At 42.3% G+C, this 17,855-nt stretch overlaps 1 long non-coding RNA gene across 1 annotated transcript in view; it reads left to right on the top strand.

Annotated features, from left to right (window-relative positions):
- Window positions 1–17,214, top strand: part of LOC123615338 (uncharacterized) — a 124,300-nt gene extending 107,086 nt beyond the window's left edge. Inside the window, exons 6-7 of the long non-coding RNA XR_012500531.1 lie at window positions 7,048–7,253; window positions 16,450–17,214. This is a non-coding gene — a long non-coding RNA (uncharacterized LOC123615338). The remainder of the gene's footprint in view (window positions 1–7,047; window positions 7,254–16,449) is intronic.
- The last annotated feature ends 641 nt before the right edge of the window (window positions 17,215–17,855 follow it).

Below are 17,855 nucleotides of genomic sequence, written 5' to 3'. Positions count from 1 at the left end.
AAAGTAAAAACAGGGCCGTGAGTGCGTGAAAGCAGCCTCGTGGAAACGTTACGTGAAACAATCGGCCCGCAGGTCAATTGTGAAGGGTGTTAATGTGCCAGACCCCGATAAAGAGGTTTGCACGAATGGCCACAAAAGCATTTCACGTTTAAATATGGGTCCAAGTTTGTTCTGTACAACAGTATAAATATAACTAAGGTGGGGTGGAGAATGAGATTTGGAAATCAGCCGATTTTAAGAAAGCCAACACAAACATGCCAACGAATGCTAGTTTGCGCAGGGGCTTTTGTGCCCATTACGAGTTGTTGGCATGAGCTCGTAAAAAGAGAAAAGGCCATGAGAGGTAGTGGTTGGGATATTGTACGCCTGGGTGGTAATAAAGTGTACTGTTTATCCGAAAACAGCCCGCTTGTCAGGTACACTGCCTTTCCTGGAAGGTGATGGTCTTTGATTTTGTTTCACGGTGGCAGTCACAGCCTGGAGGGGTAACAAACAGTTCAGCACTGCTTCTCTTTGGGGACTATCTTCTCATGAAGATAATGGCAAAAGTCTTCAACCTTGAAGGCTTTTTAAATTGGACTTTCCGTATAAAGGAATAGACTTTAGCAAATTCATATTGCATGAAAGAATATTTTATAAGAGGCTAAGCAGGCCATATAAAATTAAGTAGAGCTGGATCTGGTGCCTAAAAATAGTTGGCAGAAATCCCTGGAAAGCCACATTTGAACATTTTTAATATATATTATGAGGCAGGAAAGAATAATTATCTTCTATTGACGTTCCCAAGTGAGAGAAACGTATTTGTGGGGCCCTTTCAAAGAAAACTGTCTGCATTGCAAAATTGTTGTGTTTGGGATGATGTCCGCCCGCCTCTGGCTTGTGGACAAGAAGCAGGCATGACCCAGACATTACTCCACTATTCTGAGAGACTGCTACCTTGAGCAAGGTGTTTTGCCAAGGGCCTGGAAATGCTTGGCTGAGAAGTTTCCAGAACAAAGACTCTTGAACCTGATGGGTGTGATGCCACAGAGGGTTTGGGAACAAAATCTGCCTTGAAGGACTATCTCTCTCCTTAATTTCTAACCTGGGTCCTTGATTTGGAATCAGTTACTTCTCTCCTTCCTTGACGTCTTTTTCCAGAGAGGAGGTCACATTTCACTGGAAGCACTCACGTGTCCAGAGCATTGTATTTCTGAGGTCATCCTCTGTTTTAGTTTAGATTGCCTCCAACGCAGACCCTCAGAAAAGAATTTTGGTTTGAGCAGATGATTTGGGAGTGGATCCCAGAAAGCACATTGAGGGAGTGGGGAAAGTGAGAGCAGAAAGGGAAGGAAGCCAACAAAGGACTGGGAGAAACAGAACACTTCCATGGGGCCCCGTCCTGCTGAGGACCCTCTGGGTCACTGTGCAAAAACACAACTGGAAACTGTGCCTGAGAGGGTGTATCAGCTTGGGCATGTATCCACCAACTCTGGTCCCTCCTGTGTTGAGGGTAGCTCCTGGGTTTTTACCCTCCCTCTGAGACTTTTTAGCCTGCCTTAGGTCATTAGAGCCATAGCCAGAAATGACCTTGGGCAGAGAGAGACAAGGAGAACTGGCTCTATATGGGAACTCTTTTCAGGCTGCCTTAGCCAACTGGATTTTGGTAGATCCCTGAGAGCATCAGTAATAGCCACCAACTCTGCCAGTTAAGGCAGGCTTCTTGCAAAGAAAACATTCTTAGTTTTGATAAGTGCTCCATTGTGTTTTTTTTCTCTTAATGTAAATCTTCTTAGTCTTTTGAAGCAAGTGGATATCTGTGGCCTTTAAAATCCCTAATTGCTAATAAAAGTAATAATTATAGAATTTATCATTTATTATCTACCCTGTGTCAATTGTATAACTTACTTAATTCAGCCCTTATCTCATGATATATACAAAAAATAACTCAAATTAGAGTCTAGACCTAAACATAAAAGCTTAAAGTATAAAAGTAAATATAAAACTTCTTAAAGAAGATATGGGGGAAAATCTTCATGACCTTGGGATAGGCAAAGATTTCTTAGATATGACTCAAAAGCACTACTTTTAAAAGTGAAAAAAAAAAAAAGAGATTAAATGTATGTGATCAAGTTTAAAATCTCTGCTTTTCAAAATATATTATTAAGAAAAGGCATAAACTAAGTTTGTTTCTATGTATTTTTTTCTTTTTGATGCTATTTTAAACGAGGTTACTTTCTTGCTTTCTCTTTCTGATAGTTCATTATTACTGTATTAAAAAGCAGCAGATTTATGTGTGTTAATCTTGTGTCCTGCAACTTTACTGAATTCATTTATTAGTTCTAATAGTTTTTTGGCAGAAACTTTAGTGTTTTCTATATGTAGTATCATGTCATCTGCAAATGGTGACAGTTTTACTGCTTCATTTTCAATTTGGATGCCTTTTATTTCTTTTTCTTGTTTGATTGATGTGGCTAGGACTTCCAATACTATGTGAAAGCAAGGAGGTGAAAGATCTATACTCTGAAAACTATAAAACATTGATGAAAGAAATTGAAGATAATACAAAAAAATGGAAAGATATCCCATGTTTATGAATTTGAAAAATTAGTGTTGTTAAAATGTCCATGCTACCCAAAGCAATCTACAGATTTAAAGCAGTTCCTATCAAAATACTCAAGACATCTTTAAGAGAACTAGGAAAAATAATCCTAAAAAATTTATAAAGAGCCACAAAAGACCCAGAAGAGCCAAAGCAATCTTGAGGGAAAAAGAATGGAGCTGAAGGTATCATGTTCCCTGACTTCAGACTATACTACAAAGCTACAGTCATCTAAACAGTATGGTACTGGCACAAAAGCAGGCACATAGATCAGTGGAACTGAATAGAGAGCCCAGAATAAACCCACACACATATGGTCAATTAATCTATGAAAAGGAGGCAAAATATACAATGAGGAAAAAGCAGTCTCAACAATAAATGGTGCTGGGAAAACTGGACAGCTACTTGTAAAAGGATGAAATTAGAACATTCTCTAACATCATGTACAAAAATAAACTCAAAATGGGTAAAAGACCTAAAAGTAAGACCAAAACCCATAAAACTCCTAGAAGGAAGCACAGGCAGTACACTCTTTGACGTAAGTATTAACAACGTGTTTTGGAGTCTGTCTCCTCAGGCAAAGGAAAGTATTTGCAATAAATATGTCTCATGAAGGGGTTTTGTCTAAAATATATAAATGACTATTACAATTCAGTAAGAAGAAGACAGACAACCCAATACAAAAATAAGCAAGACTTGAATAGACACTTCAATGGAGAACTTATAAGAATGGACAGTGTTATGGACTAAATATTTGTGATCCCTCAGAAATTCATTTGGTGAAGCCCTAATGCCAAGGCAATGGTATTTGGAAATGTAAGATTTGGGGAGGCAATACAGTTAGTGACGTCATGAGGGTAGGACCCTGGTCTGATGAGATTAGCACCCTTATCAGAAGACATATCTGAGAATCTCCTCTCTCTCTCTCTCTCTCTCTCTCTTTCTCTCCTCCTTATAAGAACACAGTGAGAAGATGGCTTTCTCCAAGCCAAGAAGTGAGTCCTCACCAAAACCCAATTAGGCTGCCACCTTTATCTCAAACTTCCAGCCTCCAGAACGGTGAGAAAATAAGTTTTTGTTGTTTTAGTCACCCAATCTATGGCTTCATCATGGCAGCCCAAGCTGACTAATAATCCACTAAGCCCATGAAAAGATGTTCAACATTATTAGTCATGAAGAAATGTAAATTAAAAACATAATGAGATATTATTACATACTCACCAGAATAAGTAATTTTAAAATTTGACAGTACCAACTGTTGCCTAGAATAGGGAGCAACTGGGTATCTCCTACTTTGTTGGTTTGAGTATAAAATTTGACAACCACTTAGGTAAAGAATTTAAACATTTCTTATAAAGTTAAACATCTACTCTGTGAACCTGAAATTTATCTCCTGGATATTTCCCCCAGAGAAATAATAATGTATGTCCACAAAAAGGTTTGCACATGCTTATGGCAGCTTTATTTGTAATGATTAAGTACAGGAAACAAGTCACGAGAATGAATAAAGAAATCGTGGCACCTTTATACAAAGGAATGGAACTCGGAAATAAAAAGGATCAACTTATGATGCGTGCAACAACCTGGATAAATACTGAGCAAAATGAGCCAGACAGAAAAATAGTACCTACTATAGATTCCATTTAACTGAATTTCTAGAAAAGGCACAATGAGTCTACAGTGATAGAAATCAGATCAGTATTTGCCTGGGCCAGGAGTAAACTGCCTGCAAAGGGGCATGAGGGAAATTTCCAGGTAGTGAAAATATTTTATAGCTTCATTGGGGTGGGCCATTAGACACATGTACATATTTATCAAAATTCAAATTTACTCTAGACTTAAAAATGTGTACATTTTAGTTACATGTAAATTACACTTTGATAAGTTTGATTAAACAACAACAAAAACAACAATGAAAGACTGAATCACTGGGGTTTGTTATATTGTTCTTTGTATTTTTCTGTAATTTTTTCTATATTTTTAAAAAGAATAATTTTTCTCTCGAAAGGTGTCTGCAAGAGAATTCCTAGTCTACTAGCCATGTACATCTCTTATTACTTATATTTTCCCTGTTGCTTTAGGAAATTACCACGTTTAAGGGAAGCTACTATACAATTCATTCTTCACAAAGAATTCTGGACAACTCTTTTAAGTCATGCATTGCCCTTGACTTTGGATATATATCAGAGACTTCTTTATTGTTTGGGTCTCATCTTTTTCTTGGTTATTTGGTGACTTTTGGCTTGCAGAGTTCAGGGATTTATATAGTTATAGGCTGTCTCAGAAGTTTTCCTGAGATGCATCTAAACATGCTGGGTATTTGTGTGTGTAAACACTCTGGGATAGTTTCTCTCCCCCTTTTCCTGGAAAAAAGGGTATTTGAAATATTTAAGTAGGTCCCGGCATGAATTCTTGCAAATGGCACACCCAAGGGGTAACATGGCTGCGGCTGACAGTTTCCTCATCCAGCTGAAATGACAGGACTCAGGTTTCTTTACATCAAAGACAGAACATGGGAGCCTCTTCCTTCTGCGTTCATCAATCGCTGACTCCCAGATAAACTCATTTTGTTTCTTAGAACAAGATTCTCAACATCCAGTGAGAAGGTCAAGACTCTCTAGATCAAATTTGTAATGAAAGTTAGAAAACCTCAGGGATCACATTCATTTTAGGGTAGCTGCTAGTAGGAATTATTTCTTCTTCTGGTTGGGAACCTGCCCTGCCCTGTTCCTTGTGGTATCCCCAGCATCTAGAGCCATATTTAATAAACATGAAGTTTACCAATAAGGAAATAGATGCTCAGAAAGATGAGCTGCTTAAATTCACACAGTTAATGATCCAGCAATTCCACTTCTGGATATATACCCAAGAGAACTGAAGACAGGGTCTCAAAGAGGTATACATACTGTGATAATAGCAGCATTGTTCACAATAGCCAAAGGGACCTGTTATAGTAGCCACCCAAGTGTCCATCAGTGGAAGAATGGATAAACAAAAAGTGGTACAGACATGCAATGCAATATCATCCAACCTTAAAAAGGAAGGAGATCCTGACCTTTGCTACAGCATCAGTGAAACCTGAGGATATCATGGTAAGTGAAATAAGCCAATCATAAAAGGTCAAATATTGCATGATTCCACTTACATGAGAGACCTAGAGTTGTCATATTCAGAGAGAGGGCAAGTAGCATGGTGGTTTCAAGGGGCGGGAGGGAGGGGGGAATGGGGAGTTGTAGTTTGATGAGTGTGGATTTAGTTTTGCCAGATGAAAAGAGGTCTGGAGATGGATGCTGGTGATGGTTGCACAACAATGTGAATGCAATGGAGACGACTGACTTGTAGACTTAAAATGGTTAAGATGGTACATTTTGTGTCTTTTATCACACAAAAAAGGTCACACAGCTAGCACATGACAGATTGATAGACCCTAAACCCAGGTTTCATTGATTCCGAGTTCAAAATGCTTTTCAGCCATCCGCCATTTTGGTAGCATTAGGCAGGTTTCTCCCTAGCTGATTTGCTATAGAGGAAAAACATGAATTTGATCGCTGAATACCATGACCTCAAAGATGCTGGGATAGCCTTGCCACTTATAAAAAGGAGCTCTCCTAATCTGCTTGGTGTAACCTGGCATTTCACTGTTCTTACTGATTCTCAGTCTTGGAAGTACACTGGAATCACCTGGGGAGATTTAAAAAGTATTGATTCCTGTCTGATCCCCCCCAGGTATTCTGATGCAGTCAGAAGAGGGTGTGGCCTGGGCATCAGGGTTCTAAGAGCTCCAGATCCCAGTGCAGCTGAAGTTGAGAATGACTGCTGTTACCCGACATGAGGTCTTGATTCCTGACTGAACAGGATCCCCTCGTGCGGCAGAATTCTGAACATTTCTCAGATCTCAAGCACTTGAGCCAAAATGTAGGCTTGGGCATCTTATCCTCAGCTCTGGAGGACAGCTGATCAGATCCTTTCCTGAACTTTTGAGAGGGAGGAGGAGATAACACAGCATATGTATAAAGAGGGGTCCCTGGGGTCTGAATACTGGTTTTGGCATTCTGGTCACATTGTCCACGAGCTGTTCAACTTCAGTCTAATTGCTCACCCTCTCTGAGTCCCTGAATCAGCATGACATGGTTCCCCACTCACAGAATTATTTGAGGAATGGATAATTCCTCTAAAACACAGTACCCAGCAAAGCCTGAAAAGATAATCAGTTTTACTTCTGAGTGGCATTTACTGCCCTGGGTTTCTGAAAGTCAGTTGTGGGAGGGACGGAGGAAGAGATAATGGTGAGGGGAGGTGTGAGAGTGTGTGTGTGTGTGTGTGTGTGTGTGTGTGTGTGTGTGTGTGTGTGAGTGTGTGTATGAAAATGGTAAAACAGAGCAGAAGAGAATGGTCAGACTACCAAATGCATTTACTAAAAGATGAGGATTGGCCAAACATTTTTGACTCCCTGAATTTAACACCAGATGGACACAGACGCTTCAAGAGGAGACCAGAGAACAAAGATTTAAAGCATCCTCAGAAGGGAGAGGGATGACGAGAACCTTGGCAGAAGAGATGGAGAGAAGAAACAAGAGTAAGTCTGGGAGACAGCCAGGAGGAAGAGACTTCAGAGAAAGGCCCTGAAGGCCAACACTTCAAATATTTATTTTCTATGCTGCTACATGAAAAGGTAAACCTGGAGGAAAAGCGTGTTTTGGTGTATATTCTGAATCATTTCTGTGAAGGAAAAAGCTTATCTTTCAAAGGTGCTTAGGAGCTATGGAAAACAGAGATTGCCTTGTGATGAATCCCAGTTAACCACTGCATCTTCTAGACTTGAGGGCGGCTCTGGGAGGGCTGACCACTAGGTATTGAGCTAGACCCTGGAGAGCCCACAAGTCTGTTTACCATACTCCGCCCCCTCCATGGCCAAAGTCATACCCCCTGCAGTGAGGCGGAAAGACAGCCTTGACCCGGCTTCAGGGAGCTCAGAGGAGGGAGGCACCTGCCCAAGGGAATGAACTCAGATCCTCTGATGACAGTGCAGCTGGAGGCCTGGCAGGCATCCGTGAGGGTCGCCCTAGAGGGCTTTCATCCTGCAGAAGGGAGTGTTGTCCATGCACCTCGGGTGGGTGCCGGGAACATTCATAGCTCATTCCCAATTGTGTTCATTCCACTTGCTGACTAATTTTTTTTGAGACTTAGTCAGAGGGAGGGGTTTTGGCTGTTTCTTCCCATGCACAAAACATGGGCCTCCACTCTCACGGGTTGGAAGGGTCAGACCTTTGCTCCATCATCTGGCAAGCTGACAGATCTCTGCTGTGAGACTGGGGACCTGTTTGCTCAGCCTTCCACTTTCTCTATGTTCCTCTGGACCCTTGCTGGAATGTGTCGGAGTGTACAGTGTGTGGGCATCTCTAGGGATTTCTTCATCCTCTTTTCTCTCTACTCAGCATGCCACCCCACATGGGGGTCAGAAGGGCACTTTGGGCCCCTCTTGGTCCCTTTCCACCCACCTACCAACCTGAAGACTACCACTGGGATTAACTCAGAGAAAAGAAAATCTCCAAGGAGTTTCCACAAGGCAAGGGCTGGGCCCCCTCCCTGGTGCCATTGGGTCGGCTAGCCTACATTTTTTGAAGTATTTTTTTTTTTTTTAATATGACAGTTCAGGCTTGAAAACCAGTACATTTGGAAATATAAACTAGATGAAAACAAGCTATAATGAAAGTGAAAAAAAAAAAAAAAGAAGTATCGGTTTACTGCCGATTGAAAATCAGGACCAGATGAGACCGTGAGGCTCTGGGCATTTAATTCACTGGAGGAGGTCACTGCTTGGCGAAAACCAAGCCCAGCCTGCCTTGGCTTCCCCTCAGCAATATTGTGTTTATTTGTTTGTGCCCTTCCCTTGTTTGTGGAAGGAAATAATGAGCCAGCCTGTTTGAAGTTCTCTCTGCCTTTCTGTATCATGGTGTGTTTCATTTCGTTTTTCATTTGGAGAGAGGGGTAGGGAAAGGGCATCCATGGTCAACTTGAGAATCCAGTATGTCTCCTAAAAAGTGCCTAGGGACAGAAAAGGGAAGGAGACGTGTCAGTAAGCAGGTAGAATGCTCAATGAAAGGAGAAAGGAAGAGGCATGGATTGCTCCTACCAGGACTGTGAAATACTGGCCCTTTTGCAGTCCATTAAAGTGCAGAAAAGCAAAATGGAGTAGGAGCAGGGAACAGTGCTGCTCTAAGTGTGGCCCATGGGCTGGTGCCGTCAGCATCAGCATCAGCCTCACCGGGAGGCTCGTCAGAGATACAGACTCCAGGCTGTCACATCAGACCTTCTGTGTTGGAATCTCTGTGGCTCTTCTGCTCAGAGGTTGCACACTGGCATCACAATGCTGCTTTTCATCAACAGACCTGTTTTGCTCAAGATCCAGAGTGCTGGCCTGATACATATTTTTAAAAATTAGATTTATTGCCACATTTACAGATCTGGTTGTTAAAAAAAAAAAAACTAGACCTCTGACTTGTCATGGCAAAACCAAATGTCTAGTATCACTGGGCTTACACTCTTGCATGGCTAGGGTTATCATATCCAACTTTTGGATTTGTATGTGTTGGGGGTTGGTCCCTGAGCCAACAGGTAATTCTCTGACACCAGCTGAGTGTCCTACAATTTAACTCAATTCTGACACTGTCCACTTGGAGATACCATCAGATCCCACAGGTGAAGGGCTCTGTGCTACAAGACTGCCCCTCTCACTCTTCTGCAGATGCCAATTACAAGTCCAGGTCATCACCTTTGCTTCCGACCAACCCACTTTAGGTTGAGGCTTTAACGACCCCCTCCTTAGGTTTGTTTTATTTGCTAGAGTGGCTGACAGAACTCAGAGAGATATTGCATTTACTGGATCATCAGTTTATGATAAAAGGATATGTAACCCAGGAACAGACAGATGGAAGAGATGCTTAGGGCCAGGAATGGGGAGAGGCGACCAGCTTCCGTGCTCTCTCCAGGCCTGCCTCTCTCCAATCTCCACATGTCCACCAACCCGGAAGCCCTGCCTTATGGGTTTTTATGGAGGCTTCATTACATAGTCATGATTGATAATCACTCAACATTGGCAACTGACTCAACTCCAGCCCCTTTTTCCTTTCCCTTTCCAGGGAGCGTGTGGCTGAAAGTTCCAATCCTCTAATCACATGGTTGGTTCTCCTGGCAACCAGCCTCCATTCTTAGGTGCTTTCCAGGTCACCTTGTTAACATAAAGCACCTTGCTTGCTCTTATCACTTAAGACATTCCAAGGTTTTAGAAGCTCTATGCCAGAAACAGTATCTATTCCTGATTATAAATCACACTATCACCATAGCGCAGTCCGTTGGAGCAGAGTAGAGCCTGCCCTCGTGGGTTTGTTTGGATGTGCTCCGCTTTCTTCTCAGCCTGATGTCAAACATCTCTTGTGGCTTAGCATTGCTTTAAGGGCTTCCTGAGCAGCTCAAGAATGAGCGTTATGACCCCACCCACTGGCTTACGAAACAGGAGGAGAAATCTGCTGCAGGGCTTCTGGGAGATCTCTTTCTTCTCTTTCAGGGAGTTTCTTCTTTTCCTTTTGATGGTGTCGTGTGTGGACGTGACATCTGTGCCCATCTTGCTTGGAGACCGTGACTGAAACCAGTACCAAGGTGGTCGAGTGGACACTTGAAGGGAATCTGGACCTGTGAGAGCTCGGATGAACTGTTGAATCCACCCACTGTGGATCCTGCCCCACACCTGTACTCCCTACTCGGGGTTGCGATTCCTTCTTCTTTAAGCCATTTTGTTACTTGCAACCAAAAGCATCCTAATCATTTCAGCAGAAAAGCAATCTTTCAGCAGCAAAGGCTGTGTGCTTCTTACATCCACCATCTTTGTTGCCTTCTTTTGTCCACCTGGCCTGGACTTTACTTTCCTCCTTTGGATGTGGGCATAATATGCTGGGCTGACTTTCCTAGTTGGAGTGTGGTTCAGATGTGATCTTTGTATGTGGAAGTGTCTTTTGCCCCACTTAAAAGGATGGAGCAATCACAGTGTGCGCTTAAGACAGTAGGTTCCAATTCTAAGGTTGTTACCTCGATGATTTGGTTAGTACCTTATCCTTGCTAAATCTCAGTGTCCTCTTCTGTGAACTACTAACCTCCATTTTTTCACATTCGATTGCTGACAACTTTTAAGCCTCACCCCACCCCTCTTTCCCTTGTGCCCCACATCTGGGCTCATCAGTATGAGAGCCAGTGGGATAGGCCCTGCCACTTAAGGCCATGCCCACCCCCAACACAATGAAAGCGCCAAGTCAGTTTCACACCAGCTCGGGGGGAGGGCAGGATGCCCCCGAGTTCTCCCTGTAAAGCCTCATGGTACAAATAATAAGTCTTCTTATATACTTTTGGTGCATGTGAGGCATCCTCCTTCTTGACATCTGAACCAGATCTGGGGAGGGGACCTGTCCTGTCCTGTGGAGTGGCTACAATTGTGTCAGCAGGACAGCCGCCACGTCCTAGTGCGCAGGAAACGCTGACTATTCACAGCAATGCAACGTAGCATTGGTGCCATTACTGCAATTACGATTATGAGCTTTTAAGGATATTTTCAAACACACATGAACGTAGAGAAAATAACACAGTGAATTTTTGTGGCCATCACTGAGCAATGACAACCAGTCTTGCCCCCTTTCTTGTTTCTTCTATCATCACTCCTTCTTTTGAGAGAGAATGTTCTTAAGCAAATCCTAGTAAATTCACTTGTAAACACTCAGTGTGTGTCTCTAATAGATTAGGGCTTCTGGTTTTTTTTTTTTTTTTCCCTTTTTTTTTCTTATCTTTAAAAAATTTTTTTTTGTTCTCTTTTGATTTTTGGGAGGGGAAGTGATTAGGTTACTTTTATTTATTTATTTATTTTTTAACAGAGGTACGGAGGTTTGAACCCCAGGACTTTGTGCATGCTAAGCATGCATTCTAACACTGAGCTATACCCTCCCCTCATCTTTCTTTTTTAACATTAGCACAAACGAACAAACACTACCCAACAAAATTAGCTTGATTCTTTTTTTTAAAATTGAAATATAGTCGATTTACAATGTTGTGCTAATTTCTGGTGTACAGCATAAAGTACTGATTCTTTAACATCATCAAATACATAGTTTGTGTCCAGTTTCCTCAGTTGATTTAAAAATGTCTTTTGCTGTTGGTTTTCCAATCAGAATCCAATTGAAGTCCACTTACCTTTAATTTTCTACATGGCATGTAATCTCATTTGATATTTTTCTTATTAACTTCTTACCTTGTTCATTAGTAATTTAACCATGGATATCCACCATCAAAACCCCATTAAAATGGAAGTTACGTAAATGCATGAGCTCTGTCCATTTTGTGCCCCAGTCCCCCAGCCCCTAGGATAGCATCCATTCTAGACTCTCGATAAATAGCTGCTAAATGAATAAAGGAATGAATGAAAGGCCAAGTGTGGGCATTGCTCTGTCCACACATCCCTTTGCATATAGTTACAACCTCCTTTGGGGGACCCACAACCCATAGGACTCATGACTTAATTCTTCTTTTCCTCTTTCTCAGGAAAAAAAGTGAAAACTGAGGTATAAGTCATGAATTCTTTCCAACAGAGTCCTCAGAAGACTGCAATGAATAGTAGTGTGCTCTGATAAGGTTAAATGATAGAGAAAGGACTTTTTTTTAAAAAAGGTGGATTAGCTTTATTCTGAAGAATTTACCCAGTAAAAGCAGCATGGTTTGGATAGCAACTAAAAATGTATTTACTTCTTTAATCCTTCATGTTACCAGCATCCATCATAACAATTCCAGATTCTTTTGAGGTGAAACTCAGTTGAATTTGCAAAGAATTATATCATAGGAATATTTTTCTCAATTGCCACCAATTCTGCAGAAGTTACAAGTCAATGTTTAAACGAATGTTTGCTCTGAAACAGCAGGTATTTTTTAAACTAATCTGTAGGGACATGAAGAAATGTCCATAAGATCTCAAATCTCATATCCTGCCTCTATTCCAGAAATGGTACACTTGCATTTCATTTTTTGTAAGTTCAAGACGAACTATGGAATTCCTCTTATGAAACTGGGTGACTCTTGAAACCTCCTTCCTTTGGGCTGATGCAGAATTGACCCAAGTGCTCTAAGGGGTTCAAATGCTGGTCCAGAGGACAAAGGGGATCCTTCAGAGGTTGTGATTGTCTTGGGAGCCAGCATGTGGCTGGCCTGGAGTATTGAAAAGGACTGGAGGAAAAAAAGTGAAAAGATGAAAGATAATTTGGGGCTCAGGACACAACTTGGAAAAAACTCAGTTTCTCCCTCTCAGTTATCAAAGAGATATTGATATTTGCAGATACACACTGCTATATATAAAATAGATAAACAGCAAGATCCTACTGTATAGCACAGGGGACTATATTCAATAGCTTGTAATAGCCCATAGTGAAAAAGAATATGAAAAGGAATATATATATATATATACATACACACACATACATACATATACATATGTATGTGTATATATATATATCTGAATCACTATACTGTACACCAGAAATTAACACAACATTGTAAACAGACTATATTTAAATTAAAAAAAAAGAGATACTGAAATATTAATGACATTTAATGTTGGATTAAAATATCTATGTACAAACATACATTGATTCAAGACATTAAATCGCTTTGGGAAATTCTGTACATTTCTCCATTATTTTACCCAAATTACGCCTGTGGCCCCTGAAAGTAAAATATAAAAGTGGGTCAGAATGCCAAAGTTGCCAAGATCACACAGAGACCGCTATTTCAGATGATCTGAAAAGTTGTGCTGATCACACACATAGATCTGAGCGATCCAGAGACACACAGCTGTGGCTTTAGGGCCCCAGCTATATTTACCATCTGTCTGTTAGCACCGTGGATCTTGGCTGAGAGAGCTGCTTTGCAGATCTGAGACTTCTGTCTTTTCTTCCAAGCACCCTGGGCTGAGATTTCCAGAGGATTAATGAAACCTAGGAGAGATCACTGTTTTTCTCTTCCCAAACTTGGGGCAAAACGAGGGAAGGTTATTAACTTGAAGTTTGTTGTGGAGCCTTTCCTGTGCTTTTGTTTGTAACTCTGGGTTGGAGACCTTAGTCACTCACCTTCCGTGGAGGGAGTCCCTTAAAGTAGATGCTCAAGGAATTCTACGTCCAAATAGGGTCATTGTTGAAATTGGTAACGGGAAAAAAAGACTCTATTTTTGCTGGCTAATATGGCATTTCTAGATGCTCATTAAGCTGTTAAAAAATGTGAAATGATGACTCATGTGAACCTCTCCCACCCCCCTCCCCTGCTCCAATTTGCCTGTGGGTTGAAGGAATGTATACTGACTTGAGTTAAAGAAGAAACTTGTGGTTTCCATTATAGTCTGTAAACATCGATCTCGGAAAGCCTCAAGCGAGCTATCATCTCCCGCCACACACATGCTTTATATACAGTTCATCTTGGAAAACAGATTGGGAGAGCCCCGTGTTTACAGCTCCAGTCACCCAACCAATGGCAGCCTGCTCTGCCTGGGGGTCTCCAGACCGGCCCTGTGCCTGGCTAAGCAGCGGTCCCCTCTGATGTCTCCTAAGCCAGCGCATCAAGAGAGAAACCAAGGCCAGTTCTCCTTAAAGCAAGTCCTCCCTGGTGCTTGCAGTGGCCCTTTGCCAACTCATCATTAACAAACATTTTTTTTAATCTTTTCACAGGCAGGAAAAAAAAATGCTCTGTGCCTTTCTTTTAGGTTTTATCCTTGGGTCCTGTCTTTAAAGTTATTTGAAAAGTTGCTTTGTCTATCGTTCCCAGTGCTGTCACTTTGGGTTCAAAATTAATTTGATTGCATGGGGATGGGGGGTGGTAGGGTGCAAACCATCAGGGAATGATCCTGTGATTCTGGTGGTGTGTGATGGATTTAAAAAGCACCTCAGAGAAAGACTGCAGAGGGTCTCCAGAGATTTACTTGGCGTCCTGACCGTGGCTAATAAGAAGAGCTGAGGGGGGGACAGTTTCTTCTGGAAGGAGGAATCAGGTATGGGTGTAGTGTGGGTGGGAAAAGTACAGGATGTAATATCAGGGGGTTGAATTTGCCTTCTGACTTTGACAGTTAGTGACTTTGTGCCTTAGGGCGATGCTGCTTCTTTGCCTTCTCCTCTTCCTCCTCCTTCTCCTTCCTCTTCTTCTCTTTCTTCTTTTTAAGGACAACACTTCTTAAAATGTGACATGGGTACAACCCCGCTGGGGGTTTTGTTAAAATGTAGATTCAGACCTGCTAGGTGTGTGCGGGGCCTGAGACTGCCTGTCCGACTGGCTCCCTGGGACGGGATGCCCGCGCGGCTCCTCGTTGTGCCAGCTGTGTGTGACGGGGACACTGGCAAGTCTTGAAACCATTGTTAGTCCCAGTTGGCTCTTCAGTAAAAATAGGGCTTAGAATGATGCCCGCCTTCCAGGATTATTTTCGGGACTCAGCACTGGTCAGGGTGACTAGCTTGGAGAAGGCATGTAATAGATGTTGGCTTCCAGGTCTCGGAGTGTTAATGGTAGAGCCGTCTGAAGAAGGCCCTAGTTTTAACTCGTCCTTTTACAAGTAGAGGATGGACATGCATGAAGGTTGTCCCTCTTCTTGGGTTCTGTAGGTAGCTACACCAGAGTCTGCTCTTTGAGTCTAAATGGACGTCCAGGGGACAGACGAATCTGATTTGTACTTCGGGTGGGTGTGGCTTACAGCTCTGGCAACATCTGACCTATGAATTGATATAAAATGAGTCACTGTTGCAAATATTTCTGTCCCCTGTTCTCTCTCTCCGTTTATTATTACTTTTTAATAACTTAAGTCCCATTACAGGCCTTACTGATATCTTCTATTTCAAATAGAATGGGGCAAGGACTCTGATTTCATTCATGCTGTGCTAAAAGTGTTTGTTTTTCCCTGATGTCCAGCCTCTCACCCCTCCCAACTGCTCGCTCTAACTCATCCTCTCCTCAGCTCTTGAGAATGCGAGGCAGGCCTACTTGTCATCTTTAATCAAATAGCATATCAGTAAACACCATAAATCCGACCTTTCTGGGCTCTCTGCATTGCAGTAGTGGGGAAGGGACTAATGATGTAATGAAAAGACTAATTAAAAACTCGTAAATCTCATAGTCTTTGCATTTGGTAAGTGGCTAACAAGAAAGGCTTGATTCCAGAGCTGGCTTACTAATAACCCAATGGTCCTTATTAGGAAGCCATTCTCACTGTCTGCTTCTCTTTACTGAGACTGGTAACATCAGGTCGTTGAAAGACCCTCCACATGGCTTGGCTTTGAAGACAGCAATGTTTCCTGGGTTTCCCAGTGTTTAGAGGGTTGTGTTTGCCGTCACCCCTGTTGTTAGCTGTCTGAGCCAGGGGTCTGTTAGCATGACGGTAATGATGTTGGAGTTTTCACCCCAGGCGTGTTTGTAGGACTCATCACAGGGAGACAGTTTATTTTCCCACCAAGGTTGCACTGCTTATATCCGCTGAGTTCCTCGGAATAGGAGGAGGACTAGGAGATTCCTGCTGATGGCTGGCTTGATGAACCCACAAATCTCTGCCGAGCAGAGGGAAGGGTCGAGGTCTGGGAATGGTGGGTCAGTGACCTCATCTCAGTTTACAAGGGATAGCCCACCAGCAGTGAGAGAAGGGAAGTGATGATGGCTTTCAGAGGCACCAGGAAGGAGGTTGCATAGGGAGACCTATGGGTTTAGGGCAAGCCATAGGATTGGGTGATGGAGATGGCAGGGGTTGCAGGACCCCAAACCTGAATGTGAATGGTGGCACCTTTACTTCCTGATGTGCTTTACTCTACCTGCAGCCGCAACTGACCAGTATACAGATCTGAAAGTGCCATCCTTCTCTCCTGAGGCCTGAGGACTCCTTGACCTTGGAAGTCCTATGCATGTGACTGCTGGTGAGTGATGGAGACTGAGTACGTAAGTCTGAATGTGGAGGCCCCATGGCTTTGTGATAACAATGGTCAGCAACCGGCGAGGTAGATGCGATCAGCTGCAGAAATGGCCCCTGCTCTTTACCTTTTCTGTTGATTTCCCTACCCCTTGAATCTGGGCCAGCTTTACGAGCTGTTTTGGCCAACAGTCTGCCATGAAAGTGATAGTGCGGCATTTCCAAGCCAAGGGCTCGGGAAGCCTTGCACACTTCCACTTCTTTTCTGAATTCCTGTGACCTTGATGGGAACAGACCCCCTGCTAGCCTGCTGGAGGATGAGACATGGAGGAGAGCTGTCCCAGGTAAGGCCATCATAGATCACGCAGTCTGAAGTGGGTCTGCCAGGCTACAGGTCAGAAACATGAGCGAGCCCAGCCAAGATCAGCCCAGCCCAGCCCAGAGCAGCAGCGCCCAGGTACTGGCAGACCCTAGAGACACTGCAGGTTCAGGTCTAGACCACTGCCAAGAAGCAAATATTGTGATAAAGTGGGTCACGTGATTTTTTTTTTTTGGTTTACCAGTGCATGTAAAAATTATACTGACAGTATACTGTAGTCTATTAAGTGTGCATTAAGCCTAAAAAAATAATGTGCACACTGTAATTAAAAAATACTTTATTGCTAAAAGTTAACCATCAGTGAGTTGTAATCTCTTTTTTGCTGGTGGGAGGGTTTGAAATATTTCAAGAATTATTAAAATGTGACACAGAGATGCAAAGTGAGCAAATGCTGTTCCAAAACAGGATCGGTAGGCTTCCTCAAGGCAGGGTTGCCACAAGCTTTCAATTTGTTAAAAACACAGTATCTGTGAAGTTCAATAAAGCCAAGCACAAGCAAAAGAGATATGCCTGCATTTGTGAACTAAATAATCCTTAGTTCTGATCCTGACATTTTTTAATGGAAAAATTCAAACATACAGAAAAACTGAAAGGATTTTTTCAGTGAAAGCCATACACCACCATGTACTATTGTACTGTCTTTGTTTTATGATACATCTATCCATCTACCCGTCCTTCTGTTCACTTATCAATCCATATCCTTTTCCCATAGTGATTATTGTTTTAAACCATTGCATTTTTAGATGCGTCATTATGTAAGCATTATTTGGGGGTAGTAAGTAACTGATAATGGTGGACAATATAAAATGAAGGCTTTAGGGACATAAGGTAGGGTTCTGAGAAGAGTGACTGATTTGAAGTTCTTTTCATGACAGTGCTTTTTTACCAAAGGGGGCTGGTGGGATCTACTTTTCTAGGAAGATGTGTATTGACCAGAA

This window comes from Camelus bactrianus, chromosome 19 (genome assembly GCF_048773025.1).
Source record: "Camelus bactrianus isolate YW-2024 breed Bactrian camel chromosome 19, ASM4877302v1, whole genome shotgun sequence".
Taxonomy (NCBI): domain Eukaryota; kingdom Metazoa; phylum Chordata; class Mammalia; order Artiodactyla; family Camelidae; genus Camelus; species Camelus bactrianus.
This window is presented reverse-complemented; position numbering and strand designations above follow the sequence as displayed.